The sequence below is a fragment of the Mus caroli genome, unplaced genomic scaffold (genome assembly GCF_978045245.1).
Source record: "Mus caroli unplaced genomic scaffold, Mus_caroli_1 scaffold_15, whole genome shotgun sequence".
NCBI classification, from domain to species: domain Eukaryota; kingdom Metazoa; phylum Chordata; class Mammalia; order Rodentia; family Muridae; genus Mus; species Mus caroli.
The window spans coordinates 69,089,032-69,102,814 of NW_028227270.1; the positions used below are offsets into that span (position 1 = coordinate 69,089,032).

At 49.9% G+C, this 13,783-nt stretch overlaps 1 protein-coding gene across 5 annotated transcripts in view; it reads right to left on the reverse strand.

Annotated features, from left to right (window-relative positions):
• Positions 1 to 13,783, reverse strand: part of Auh (AU RNA binding methylglutaconyl-CoA hydratase) — a 95,464-nt gene that overhangs the window by 6,218 nt on the left and 75,463 nt on the right. The gene's annotated exons all lie outside the window — the stretch shown is intronic.

Genomic DNA, 13,783 nt, shown 5'->3' on the forward strand with positions numbered 1-13,783 from the left:
TTCAGGAAAGGCTGTGGTGTCTGGAGTTAATACCTCAACAACACGGATAGCACTTCAGAACGTCATGTCACAGAGTGGTGTGGCCACCTGGACATCTGGTACGTTCTTCAGGCAAGGCAGGTCTGGCAAAGACAGGCCCTGCTCCCCAGCCCTGGCAACAGCCAGTGCCATGCCAGCAACCAGCAGCAGACAATCAGGGCCACCAGGGAGCCACCTACCAGGAACAGTTCCCTGGAGCCTCTATTCCAGCCTGGGAAGAAGTTAGCAAGTTCTGACAAGTTCAATTCATAAACTTGTGAGAAACCTGGATGGTGTGTGCACTGTCAGAGCATTCTAATTCAGTGGAAATGAAAGCAACTAAGGCCAAAACCCTTCAGTGTTCCTGAAGGAAGGCTGAAGACGCTCCCTTGCTCACTAACACTCATTCACACTCTTACATGCACTCATTCACTCACACTCACACACTCCTACCCTCGCTCGCTCACTCACTCTCACACTTATCCACTCCCATTCACACTCTCACTCACATGCACCACTCATTCTCACATTCACTCGTACACTCACTCATACTCTCACACTCATCTATTCTCATACTCATCCTCTCACACTCGCCCACTCTTACACTCTCATACTCTTACATTCACTCACTCTCACACTCACTCATATTCAAACATTCACTCTCACTCTCATACTCTCACACTCACCCACTCTTACACATTCTTATACTCTCTCACTCACACACTCACATTCACTCTCACACTCACCTATTCTCACACTCACTCATATTCACATATTCACTCTCACTCACTCATGCTCACACTCACTCCCACTTTCATTCACTCACACTAACTCACACACTCTCACACACACTTTCATTCACTCACACACTCTCACTCACACACTCTCACTCACACAGTCACTCACTCTCTCATTCACTCTCACACTCACCTATTCTCACACTCGCTCATATTCACACATTCACTCTCACTCACTCATCCTCACACTTACTCCCACTTTCATTCACTCACACTAACTCACTCACACACTCTCAGACACACTTTAATTCACTCACACTCTCTCACTCACACACTCACTCTCACTCATACACTCACTCACACACACTCTCACACTTACCCACTCACACACTCTCACTTTCACTTACACACTCACACTTACTCACTCTCACTCTCCTCCTCATTCAGATGTGTTCTCCTCTCTCCCGGGGAAGCCGGCTCTGCAGTCAGCACTTCACACCTGGTCTTAGCTCTGTCCTCTAGGGCTCCAAGAGCTGAGCCAAGGAAAGACAAGACAACCGTCCAGTTGGAGGTAAGCACAGGTCAGGGGCTAACACATCAACCCATAGACCAACTCACTACAGCATCTTCTGGGGGAAAGGCTAGGAAGAGGGGCCAGATGCCTTGAAGCTCCAGTTGCGGGTGGCTATGAGCTGCCCAAGTGCATGCTGGGAACCAAACTTAGGTCCTTCTCTAGAGCAGTAAGGGCTCTTAGCCACTGAGCCATCTCTCCGGCCCCAACTGAGAACATTTTAATCCTTAAAAATCACTCCTAATTTGCAGATTTTAACCTACTGGACACTTGACAATACTGTGAGTTTCTTACTGAGGCTGGAGCCACGGATGTTGGGAGCCAGTGGGCCCTGGTGAGGTCCTGGCCCATGCTCACGCAGCACTTCCGCTGTGAGGTACCTGAGAGAATGTGGGACAGTCACTCCTCTGTGCGGAGCTGAGGCTTATGTCTCCAGGATGAGCCAAGGGAGGGGGGGTCCCTCACTCAGAGTTCCATGTGATCCCCGCAATCTTCAACCTTCCTACTGCCCGCTTCACTAAATGTGGCCTCTTCAGCAAGGCATACACATGGTTTACCATCCTGGCTTAGCTGCTCTCTGAAGCCCAGCAAGCCCAAACCAAACATTTGGGGGACCAGTTTTCTCAAGGATGCATAAAGATGACAAAGAACTTCTGCAAGCTTGTAAGCAGATTCCCAATGTGTTTCTCATTGCTGTCAGTCACACTATGTATCTTCTGGTCTCTAAGGCAGCTCGGGGGCCCAAAATGGATGCTGAAACCTTGCCATAAAGTCTGCAGAAAGAAAGGGACGGGGCAAATAGAAGCACTCGACTTGGGGGAGATGGGAATGAAACAATGGCCAGTCACCTCTGCTTGTGACTACTCACTGGCAGAGCTGGCTCACGGACAGCTGGAGGGGCTTGGGGGGTGGGGGCATGAGGAATGAAACTGGGCCTCTGTTTCCGGTAGGGTGGAAGTGGGTAGACAATCAGCAGTCACAAGCTTGATGGGTAAGACAGATTTGGTCACATCCCCAACACTTCACATTTACACGTTATTTGAGTGGGACGGAAGTACACTGGAAATGTCAGACCTGACTGATGACCTCCATTATTTAATGGAAGGCATCAAAAAAAAAAAAAAACCCTAGATAGCAGCCTTCTGAGGGTCCACTACATAAAACAGGCAGAGGCTCAGGCGGAGCAAGCTTTTGCCAGGGGAGAAATACGATTTTTTTAGCCCAGTAAGTTGCCACCCACTGTAACCTTGGCTGCCTTAGACAGGTCAAGAGCCCGGGTCAGTGGTGAGCTGACAGTGGAGACTTCAGCTCTTCTCCTACACCGCAGCCCTCAAGGCTAAGTGCAGACAGCAGACAGACGCAACTTCCCTTAAGAAAGCTTTGACAGTTCACAATCAATTATAGCGTAATATACAAACAACTGAACATAATTTGGAGCCATCTGGTATGAAATGTAAACTGTAAAAGCGTCAAAGCTCGGCCTGGCTGGTTTGTCCTTCATCTCTCCCTCCTCTTGACTTCATAGAGAAAGAATCTATCCTAACAAAAGGGGACACTTGGCACATGGACTTCGAGTTGAAAGCTACACGGGGCATAGCAAGAAATTTTACCAACAAAATTAGCAGTGACCTTTGACTCCGGAACTCCTTATAAGTCCTCTCTCATAACAGAGCCCCACACTGCAGCAGATGCCCTTTTATGCAACAGACACACAGAGCTGTGTCAGAGGCTTCAGACAAAGCCTTCTCAGTAGACCAGGCCCCGTGCTCACACGCCCGACTTTCTCTGTGTGCCACAATCACATGAAAATAACTGTCATCTGTAGCCTTCGATCTGTGACCAGCTGAGCATTCAAATGATCTCTACAATCCATGCTTTGGGCATGTTGTAAGGCAATGGGTGCGGGGAGTCCAATGCCAAAACATATGAGGAGAAAAATCAACTGGCTGATGGACAGACGGACGGACAGATGGATGGACGGACAGATGGCAGAACGTCCTGAACTACCCAGTGCCTGGCTCCTGCCGACACCTCACTTAGAAAAACTAGAATGTTTAAGGACTGGACCAAAAAACGCAGCTTACACATCAGTTATTTTCACAAGGTCAGCTAGGCAACTGGCAGCAAATGAGGCGATGTAAGGCAGCTTTAACATTTCAGAACTCGTTACTACAAGCCTTTCTAATAGTGCCTATACACTGTTAGTGGAAGACACACTGGAGTTTCACATATTACAGACAAAACAACGCTTCTTAAGTGTTTCTATGTACTTTTCTGTCTTTAACAAAAAGTATTTGCTGAGACATCGCTCTCAGGGTCTTAGCTTCTCATTCTGTGATTTCTGGGGCTCTAACCCAGGACCTTGTTAATTGTGGTGAGAGCCCGGCCTCAGAGCTACACCCTAAGCCATAATCGGCCCCATGTCTTTTAATGTTCTAAAAGCACAATGCTGCCGGCCAGATGGATGGTCCTCCTTCTGAAAGCTATGAGAAGACAACCAAAGCGCACTCTGACCATTTCCAGCCACTACCCAGCAGCACAGTCCGCTCTGCACCACGTGCAGTCTGCAGGCTGAACTCCAGGAGGGTCTTTGGGGCATCCAGAGAACAAATGGCTACCTCACGATAGCTGCTTCTTACCCAAGCCAAGTGGAGTCTGCAAGTCTCATGTAAGCAGAGACCTTGCAGGCAGCAGGCCTCTATCATGGACATATCATCCACGTGGCTTGAAGCTCTCGGGGGCAGTAGTCAGGAAGAGGGAGCCACTGAAGCCTGTACGGCACCAGCTAGCCCCCTCAAGCTGCCAGCATAAGGCACCATGCCACCAGATGTCTGTGGCCATGTCTCCCTCCCATGTGGCGCTCCCCCACTTCAATTCCTATTTACATGAATGTGTTATAGATTATCTCAAGTATCAAGAGACTGGGTCTCTTTCTGTGATGAATACCAAGTCTACCAAATAGAACAGGTGTTTTGTCTGTATAACATGACACAGAGGAACCCTGCTTTAAGGAGCCCTGCCTGAGGTTCTCGGACACAGTGGCTTTGCTGGAAGCACAACATTCACACTGACCATAGCTGACTGCTGGCATGAGCTGTCACAGGGCCAGGCCACTCTGAGAGCTCTGCTTATCACTGTGTTCTGTGTTTTCCTTACATTTAAAAAAGGTGTGTGTGTGTGTGCCTCTGTGTATGTGTATGTGTAAGTGAACATACAGAGACCAGAGGATACCCGCTTGTAGCTGGGTGCCACCATCTGGGTGCTGAAAAGTGGACTTGGCTGTCTACAAGGTAGTACTCATAACTGCTGAACCATCTCTCCAGCTCCCCCACCCCTTACATCTTAAATGTTGAAAACCAATTATGCAATAGTATTTCCAAACTCTTTACTAAGCTCTTTACCGAGAAGAGGTTTCTTCATTCCTATGGCCAGATGATAGGGCTGTGGTAGTCAGCTATGGTGCACTGCACAGGACTCTACCAAAGAAAACATCTCTCATCTCCCAGGTTCTGTAGGTCAGGAACCCAGGAAGCTGTGCCTGTTGTCTGGCTCCAAGCCTCCCGGGGTCGCAGGCCTTTGCTGCAGGCTCCCTCTGCCTCCAGCCAACATTCTGGGTCCCACCCTGATGTGCAAGGTGTGAGGGTTGCATCCTGGCATGGTGTGACTCAGGAGAGATAAGATACAAGGGAGAGAGAGGTCCCAGTCTAACAACCTCTCCGGGGGATGTCAGCCCACCGAGTAAGCCTCTGGGGCTGATCATCCCATCCAACAGGGCAGACCGTGCAACACCAACAGGAGTCCCTTCCTCCATCTCTTTCTAGAAAACCTTCAGAGCTTTCAAAAGCCAACAATGATCCTCGTCCTTCCCAGGCTGAGGAGGAAGGGGAAACAACATGCTAACGCATCCTCAAACACAAGGAAATAGGGAGAGAGTAAGGTGAAGGCACAGCTTCTGGACCTGCCCGTGACAATGAGGAGTAAATGACGTGTCATGCACACATGATGCAGTGCATACACGTTACATGGTGCACACATGTTACATGGTACACACACATGATGTGGTGCACATACATGACACGGAGCGCACACATGAAGTGATGTGCACAGCACACACGCAAGCATGCATGACCAAGTGCACACACATGACACAGTATGCATACATGACATGACGCAGTGCACACATGAAGAGCTATTACTACATTAGCACTGGAGGTGGGTGGGGGAGCTTCCCTCAGTGAGGCCTAAGGGCTTAAGACACAGCCAGGCATCTTTAGGAGCAGACACATACTCTGCCTCAAATCTAACCACTACATACTTTCTTCTCACAAATGCCAGGCGTTACCATCCAGCCAGCAAAATATTATTGAAAAAAGGAACATGGAAAAAAATTAATGTTTCCAAAATACCACCAAACAATGACTCAGAGATGAAGACATGAAGGGTTTAACTTTTCCTAACAAAAGTAGGTCATACAGCGAAAACCGCAGGATTCTGGATAGCAGAATTATCAAGAACACAAACTAGCATCTGACGAGAGCTGCCTACACACCACACAGCTACGTCCGTGACAATCCCAGAAGGCCGAGCTGTCACTGTGCTCACGTGTCACACTGAAAACCTAGGCTCGAAGAACTGCAGTGACCAAACTGTGTGTGCACACACGCGTATGTGTGTTCATGAGTGGATGGTGGGAGATCGGCTCTCCTGCTTTACCTCACCATCAGGGGCCAGGGCCTCACAACTCCCCATCTAGTTCTCCTTGGATGGACAGAGGCTCAGCGAGCATAATGAAGGGAAAGTCTGAAACTGACTGTGGCAGCCCTGGAATGGCGCGGACAGTGGCACAAAGCTTTGAGTGAAGAGCTGAGCTCAGATCAGCCAGCAAGCGCTGCTGGAGGGGAGAAGGGCGTCATCTGCACCTCCTGGGGGGCAGCCTGCTCCTCACACACTGCATGGGAACATACCCTCCCTACTATGCATTGTTTTAAGGCCTGGCCATTGTCACACTGTCACTGTGAACTCTCTGAGGTCATGTGCTTGGGAACAGTCCACGTGGAGCTGCCGGCCGAAAAACAGAGCAAAACGAGCAAATGTCAACAAGCACCAAGCTCCAGAGGTCACCGGGATGGCCTGACCAGTCAGGGCTACTGGTCACCAGGGAAACCACTAGGCTCTCTGTAGATGCCGGCACAGGAAAGTCTTCCTACAGAGGCAGTCCGCAACTGCTTTGCATTAAGAAAGCAGGGTGAGCATTCTCTGGGGCATAGTCTGGCAAGATCAGGCAACTCGAACTTACTGGAAACATTTTTGTAAACCATATCCAACTACTGGTCAGGTTTTCAAAACTCTGAGTCATATCTCAAGAAAAACAGAAAAGCAAGGCAAAAAACATTCTACAGTTTAATCAAACACAGGAACAAAATGGACCACAGAGCACCTTAATCCTCACCTAAACCACCACATGGGAAAACCCATGCCTAACACGAGTGTCAGCTCCCTGTGCCTACCCCAGGCCGCACTGCTGAAAGGGAAGCCCCCATCCTCCCCTTCCACAGTTCCCTTGCTGAAGCTCAGTTCCCCAGATGAGCGCAGCATCGTGGGAAACTCAGAGGTAGTTCATGGGTTGGCAAGGCTGCAGTTTGGGCTCATGCTTTTGCGCTTTGATATTTCGAACTCCTTTGGAGCACACCTGGAGGTTAGCCTAAGGCTGGTACATTTCCATTCTGCTCACATCTCACAACCAGCCCCTTAGCTACGCTGCTGAGTGTATGAGTGGCAGGCCGGAAGACAGGGCAGTACCATCCCTGCCACAGTGCCAGCCTATTCTCTGAGTTCTATACCGCTGGGGGTTGGGGGCTGTGCTTACCCAGGAGCACACCAAGGGGACTGTGCATCTTCCCTGTGACCCAGGCACACCACTCATTATGGCACCCACAGGAATACAGGAGCAGATGAGAGAGATGCCTGCACAGATGTGCTTACTGCAGCAACAGTCACAACAGCCACGCCATGGCCTCAGCACTGGTGCCATCAGCAGAGAAACAGATAAAGAGGGCCTGTGATAGGCACGCACTGGGGTGCTATTTGGCCATAAAGAGGAGTGAAATCATGGCATCTGCCACAAGGTGGATGGAGCTAGAGATGTCACACTAAGGGAAATAAGCTGGACTCAGAAAGACAAACACTGCACGCTGGCCTGCTCACGCGCTCCTCTCATGTGGAAGAGGGGACATGCAGAAGGGACTACCCTATAAGAGGAAGTGGACTACCAGGAAAGAGAGGGGGACAAAAGAGGGAAACGATCAAAGTACACCACACACACACACACCCCACACATACACATATACAACACCACACACACACACACTCATACACACACATACCATGCATACATATATACAATATATACACACACATACACATATACCACACACTGCAATACACCACATACACACCACACACATACCACACACATGCACACACATACACAATCATACACATATATACCACACACACACAAACTCATACACACTCATATACATACACTATGCATACACATATACCACACATGCATACTCATATACCACATACATACATACGCATATATACACATAGTTATACCACACACATATACACCACATACACATACACCACACATACACACCACACATACACACACACCACACATACATTGCACACACACCACATATACACATATACCACATATAATACACACACAACATACACACACTTATACCACACACAACATACATACACTTATACCACACAACACACACACACACACACACACACACACACACACACACACAGGCACATACACAGAATGTCAACAGAACCCTAATCACGTAGAGTGAATACATGCCACCTGAAAACAGGAACCCGCTCCTCACTCACTAATCTCCTGTGGGCAGACGCAGATCACAGCCCAGTCACGTGCTCAGTGGTCATGTGAGAGGTGTGCATGAGCTGAGAGGAGCAAAGCCTGGATCCTGGCAGCTCCTCCCTCCACACTGCACCCACCTCAGGCTGTGGAGACTGTCACTACCCTCCCTGACCAGGCTGCTCTTGCTCCTGCTTACAGCCACAGCAATGATGCTCCCACCATGTACGAAAGCACGCGTTTGCAGACCCAGCCAGGGTTGGGCTCTACCCGCAGGTGTTCTTCTTTCTGGCCTTGTGTCAGCACCAGCCTGCGGGAGGATGCCGGGCACAGGGACCGGGCCTCCCCACCCAGCTGTCCTGCACTGTCTGGCTGACCAGACACGTGAGTGGGCCCAGACAATGGCACTTGCTCATAATAACTGGAACCAGCAACGCATGCTTGTGTGCTAACAAAACCAAACTGTGTAAAGCTTAAGAAGACAAAGAGGGAAACCAGCAAACAAGAGAAAAGCATTGCCAATGGAAACATTCAGACAAGGAACCGATTCCTCACAGTCAGAAATCCTGAAACAGAAACTAGCAGGCTAAAATGGAAAGAGGGCAAAGCCTCAAACATACGTTAAAATGCCAATCTGGCTAGGGAAGAGAGGTGAGAGGTACACAGATGCTGAACGGCCTAGTCATGTGGCAGACCAGCATCTACCTAAGGTCGGGGAGGAGGCTAGCAGGATCGCCATAGCCCCTTGGAACTCCTACCCTTCAGAGTTCAGGCTAGTCCAGTCTTGGGGACGTGCTATGTGACACACTGTGACACAGTATGCAAAGCTTTCTCCCGTGACATTATTTTAACTGCAAAGAAAGGAAAACAAAGTCCATGTGTACCTACACAGGGTGGGGCACGCGGATGCTGTAATGGAGGGTAATGCAAGGGTGATGTTCCTGCAGCTGTAAAAATAACTGTGCAGGAGACTCACACAGACCACTGTCACAGACCGGATTCTGCCACAGTGCTCAGGTGGAGGGACAAAACTCTGAAGTGCTCCCTAAATTGTGTCTACCATTTCACAGGCAGTGCATCCAAGTTCCAGATGCCCCACACCAACAGCAGTGCCCAGCCCTGACTGCGGATGGCAGCACCCAAGTCTGCCCAGCCACTGCTCTGACCACAGCATCTGCATGCGAGTCTATATGCCCGTGACTGCAGAGACTCAGTACCTTCTCATGCTCTTATCTGCCGCCCTCCACTTAGGGAGATGTGCTCCAATCTCCTGGCTCTTTCTTCAACCAGTTTAATTTCCCTCCTAGTGAGTTTCAAGGGTCCTTTACATATTGCAGGCACAAGGTCCTCCATCAGTCAGGCCCCTGTAGTGTACACATCCACCCCACCCTTGACCCAACTCCACCATAACAGTATCTTCTGATAGCAGAGTTTTTTTCATTTAGATGGATCTGGCTGTTGCCCTGCAGGTCAGGGGAACGGTTCCAGGACCCCTGGTTTAGCTGCAGGTAAATTCTAACGTCCCTCGTGTAAACAGTACAGTATGTCGGATGGATGCCAATTCTCCTGCACATGCACAGGCTGTTGGAGGTGATTAGACAAATGCAACACTATGCAGGAGGTACCGTTCTGTAACGTACGTGGACGAACGACAAGGAGACAGACAATCCACAGGAGCTCAGAACACAGTCTCTGATGTTTGTGGCCCCAAGTTGGGTATAGTTGTAATGACAAACTCTGGGACGCAGAAGGCCACACATTTCTATGTTCTTCTCAAATGCATGACGCTTCTGGCACCTGATAATTCCGAAATCTTACTTGCTGCCTTGGGAGCAGAAAGCTTGCGTTCCCCTGACCCTTGTTGTGAGTTTTCACTTCTGGTTTCTACACTTGGGTCTTCGGTCCACACTTGTTATTTCTGACCCGGGAGACACAGAGGCTGAAGTTTACTCTTTGCATGGGGACAATGAGCAGACAAGGGCTTTTTCCCAACGGGCTGTCTCTGACCCAAGCCTTACTATAAAAAGCTTACGTTCTAAAATGCCTATAGTTATTAGAAACGTGAGCACAAGAGTTGAGCCACACTCTGAACAGCAGACAGGGCTAGGAAGAGGAGCCTGGCGCAGGTCAGCAAGTGGGCATTGAAACAGCTGGCAGGGGCCTCGTGCCTGGATGGGGTTCACACAAGCACATCCTTATCAGCATGGTGACCCTTCTGCTCATGGCCCTCGGTGACAAAGCTGACTTGCCCACGGGATAGGAACTGCAGGTAAATGGTACAGAAGAAAATGAGGCAAAGGACACAGTGTTTCTGAACACTGACCCAGACAGGACTCAGCAGGAGGCACAGCGTGGCCAGGACACAGGAAGCAGTCCTAAGGGAGTCTAGAGAATCATCCTATCATCTGGGCTGATTCTGTCGGCTGCCTGCACACAGCCGTAGGAGATTTTTTTGAAAATGTAAGGGTTCCTTAAAATGTATATAGTCTCTATCATCCCTGTCCTTCAGGAATTAAGGAGAGGGAGGAGAAGTCTTTAAGTCAGTGGTTCTCAACCTTCCTAATGCTACAACCCTTAAATACAGTTCCTCTTGTGGTGACCCCCAACCATAAAATTATTTTCATTGCTACTTCACAACTGCAATTTTGCTATGGTTATGAATCATAACATAAATATATGATACGTAGACAGTCTTAGGTGACCCTATGACCCTATGGTTGTTCAACTCCCAAAGGGGTTGCAGTCCACATTCTAGATCAAATGCAGAAGATCGGAAAACTGCCCTGGGTTTGCCTTCTGGGGGAGAGTCTACAGATGGATGCATCCAGACTGTGGTTCCCCAGCTCACAAGCCCCACCCACCCACCTTAGTCCTTGATGCCACTCGAGGGCTGGGCTGTAGGTTCTCCTGATTTCTCTGACATTTTGTTTTAACTGTGTAGTCACATTGGACCGGTCTGCCAAGGGACCCGTTAGTTACATCACTCAGCGGGCCCACTGTGCACTGCGCAGTCCGGGTTCTGACCTACTGCTCACCTGAGAGGCTAGAACTTGCTGGTCGCTTCTGCACACAGATGTTTCCCAGATACTCAGAGAGGTCCAAGGAATCTCCCTGCCTCTGTGTCCCCAGGGCTGGGATCACAAACACACACCACCACACCCTGCTTTTTAAGATGGGTTCCGGGAATCTGAACTTGGGTGCTCAGACTTACATGGCACTCACTGTACGGACTGAGCCACCTCCCCGGCTACCACCCACCCCTTATTTGGTAGTGTCTGACTGTGGCGCTGACCACCACTAGAGCTAGAAAACAACCTGGTAATGTGTGCACCTTCCCTAAAGTTCCACCTTTTCCAGCCTGAAGTGACTAATGGAGAACAGCAGGAATCTGAGAAGCCGTTGTTTTCTTCTCTCCGAAGAAACAGCCGCCATGTTGGGGCTTATTAAATAGACTTTCCCAGGCTTCCAGTGTGCAGCGGCTCTGGCTAGTTCTATGGCAACTGTGACACAAGCTAGAGTCTCTGAAAGGCGGGAACCTCAACTGAGAAAATGTCTCCATAAGATCCAGCATAAGACATTTTCTTAATTAGTGATTGATGGGGGAGGGCCCAGCCCATTGTGAGTGGTGCCATCCCAGGGCTGATGGTCCTGCATTCCATAAGAAAGCAAGCTGAGGCAAATCATGGGAGCAAGCCAGTAAGCAGCACCTCTCCATGGCCTCTGCGACAGTTCCTGCCTTCAGGTTCCTGCCCTGCTTGGGTTCCTGTCCTGACTTCCCTTGATGAGGAGCAGTGATCAACAGTGATGTGGAAATGAAAGCTGAATAGACCCTTTCCTCCGCAGGTTTCTTTGAGTGTGGTGTTCCATCACAGCAATAGTAACCCTGACCAAGACAGTGGTGGATCACGGCTGTCCTCCACTACATCTGTTCTTCCTGTTGTAATGGGAGACAACACAGTGCTGCCTATGCTATTCTCAAACTCCTGGGCTCAAATATCACTTCACCCATACCTTCTGAATTAAAACAGGGCTCCCAGCATATTCCGCCATGCCCTTTTGGTGATAGTCACCATCTTAGGACGGCAGACGGACAGTGAGCTACCTCTAAGCCCCTATCAGACTGACATGACTTGCATGATCCCAGTACCCAGGTGCCAGTTACCCTAGCACTAGCTCTCTGCACTAGGGACCTTGCATACCTCGGGCTGCTGTGAGGCCATAAAGGACTAGCTAGAGAGAAGTCACTCCAGAACTGATGGACAACTTCCTCACGTGAGGTCAGCTTGCGAGGTCACCAAGAGATGCCTGAAGCTCCTCCCCTCTCCTTGCCCGTGCCCTGGGGGCAGCAGCAGTAACCTGACCCCCTCCTTCCCCTATAAGTGCCCTGTCCCTTAACATCTGGAGTGTGCTGGCAAAGTTGGTTGTTAGGCTCTTACAAGCTGGCCTCAGTGATCTGACCTCTGCCTCCTCTCCCCCGCCCTGCTACAGCAGAGGCTGCCTGGGGCGCACACCCTGTGCCTTAACTCAGGAAGGAGATTGGCCTGCAGGAGCTGCACAACTTACTGAGGAGGAGCAGGGCTGGGGGGCAGGGGCACTAGAGAGTGGTAAATACAAGTTAATCATGTACCCATTACAAAAGCCAGAAGGTGCGGCTTCTCAAAGAGCCAGTAAAAGAAAGAAGGGAAGGGGTCAAGTGTGGACGGAGTACACGCTGGGACAGAGGGCCTCTCTACTTTGTCCTGACTCCTGAGCATGCTCACTGGTGCCCTGATAATCCACTCAGGACAGGGACAAATTCTTCTTCCATGGAATAAGCAATGGGTGGTCCCCATTGCCCCCTGAGTACTGTGACTTTACATAGCTGTCCCCCCATGTCCACAGGTTCTGCACCCACACTCAAGCAGCCACAGACTGAATGCACACAGACGTTTGTCCTTGTCCCTCCTCCCTGCCTAACAGACATCTGCACCATATGTAAGTGAGGTGACTTACAGTACATCGAGTGAGTGCAGGTCCCGTGCAAACATGCTCTTCACTAAGGGGACTCGAGCTCCTCAGACTGTGGTCTCCACAAGGGAAGGGTGGTTCGGAAGCAACCTCTAACAAGTGCGGGGGGCAACACAGCTAACGTGTGGTAAGCAGGTGGGCCACATCTCTGCTCCAGCTCCTTCAGCAACCTCTATGGTTAAGTGGTTCTCTGGGTCTAGCTGAGCTACCAAAGTTGTTGAGAAAACCTATACATCTAACCCATCAATCTCTTCCCTCCTTTGAGTCATTTTTAGCAAGGTTCACAGATGACTGAGGACCAGCAGCACAGAAGGAACTGCCTTGAGAAAGAGGCTAGACTGAAGGAAGTGTGCCAGGGCTTATGTGTGCCAGGCGCTTGCGTACACATGCATGCTCAAAACCCACATGTACCCATTACCCATGCTGAGCCTAGGGCCACGCAGCAGGCATGGCAAACTGAGGGCTCACATGTCACACTACCTCTCATGCCTTTCTAAGGATGACATGGCTGTAAAGCTGTCCTACAGGGTCCGAATCCATGGGGCAGGG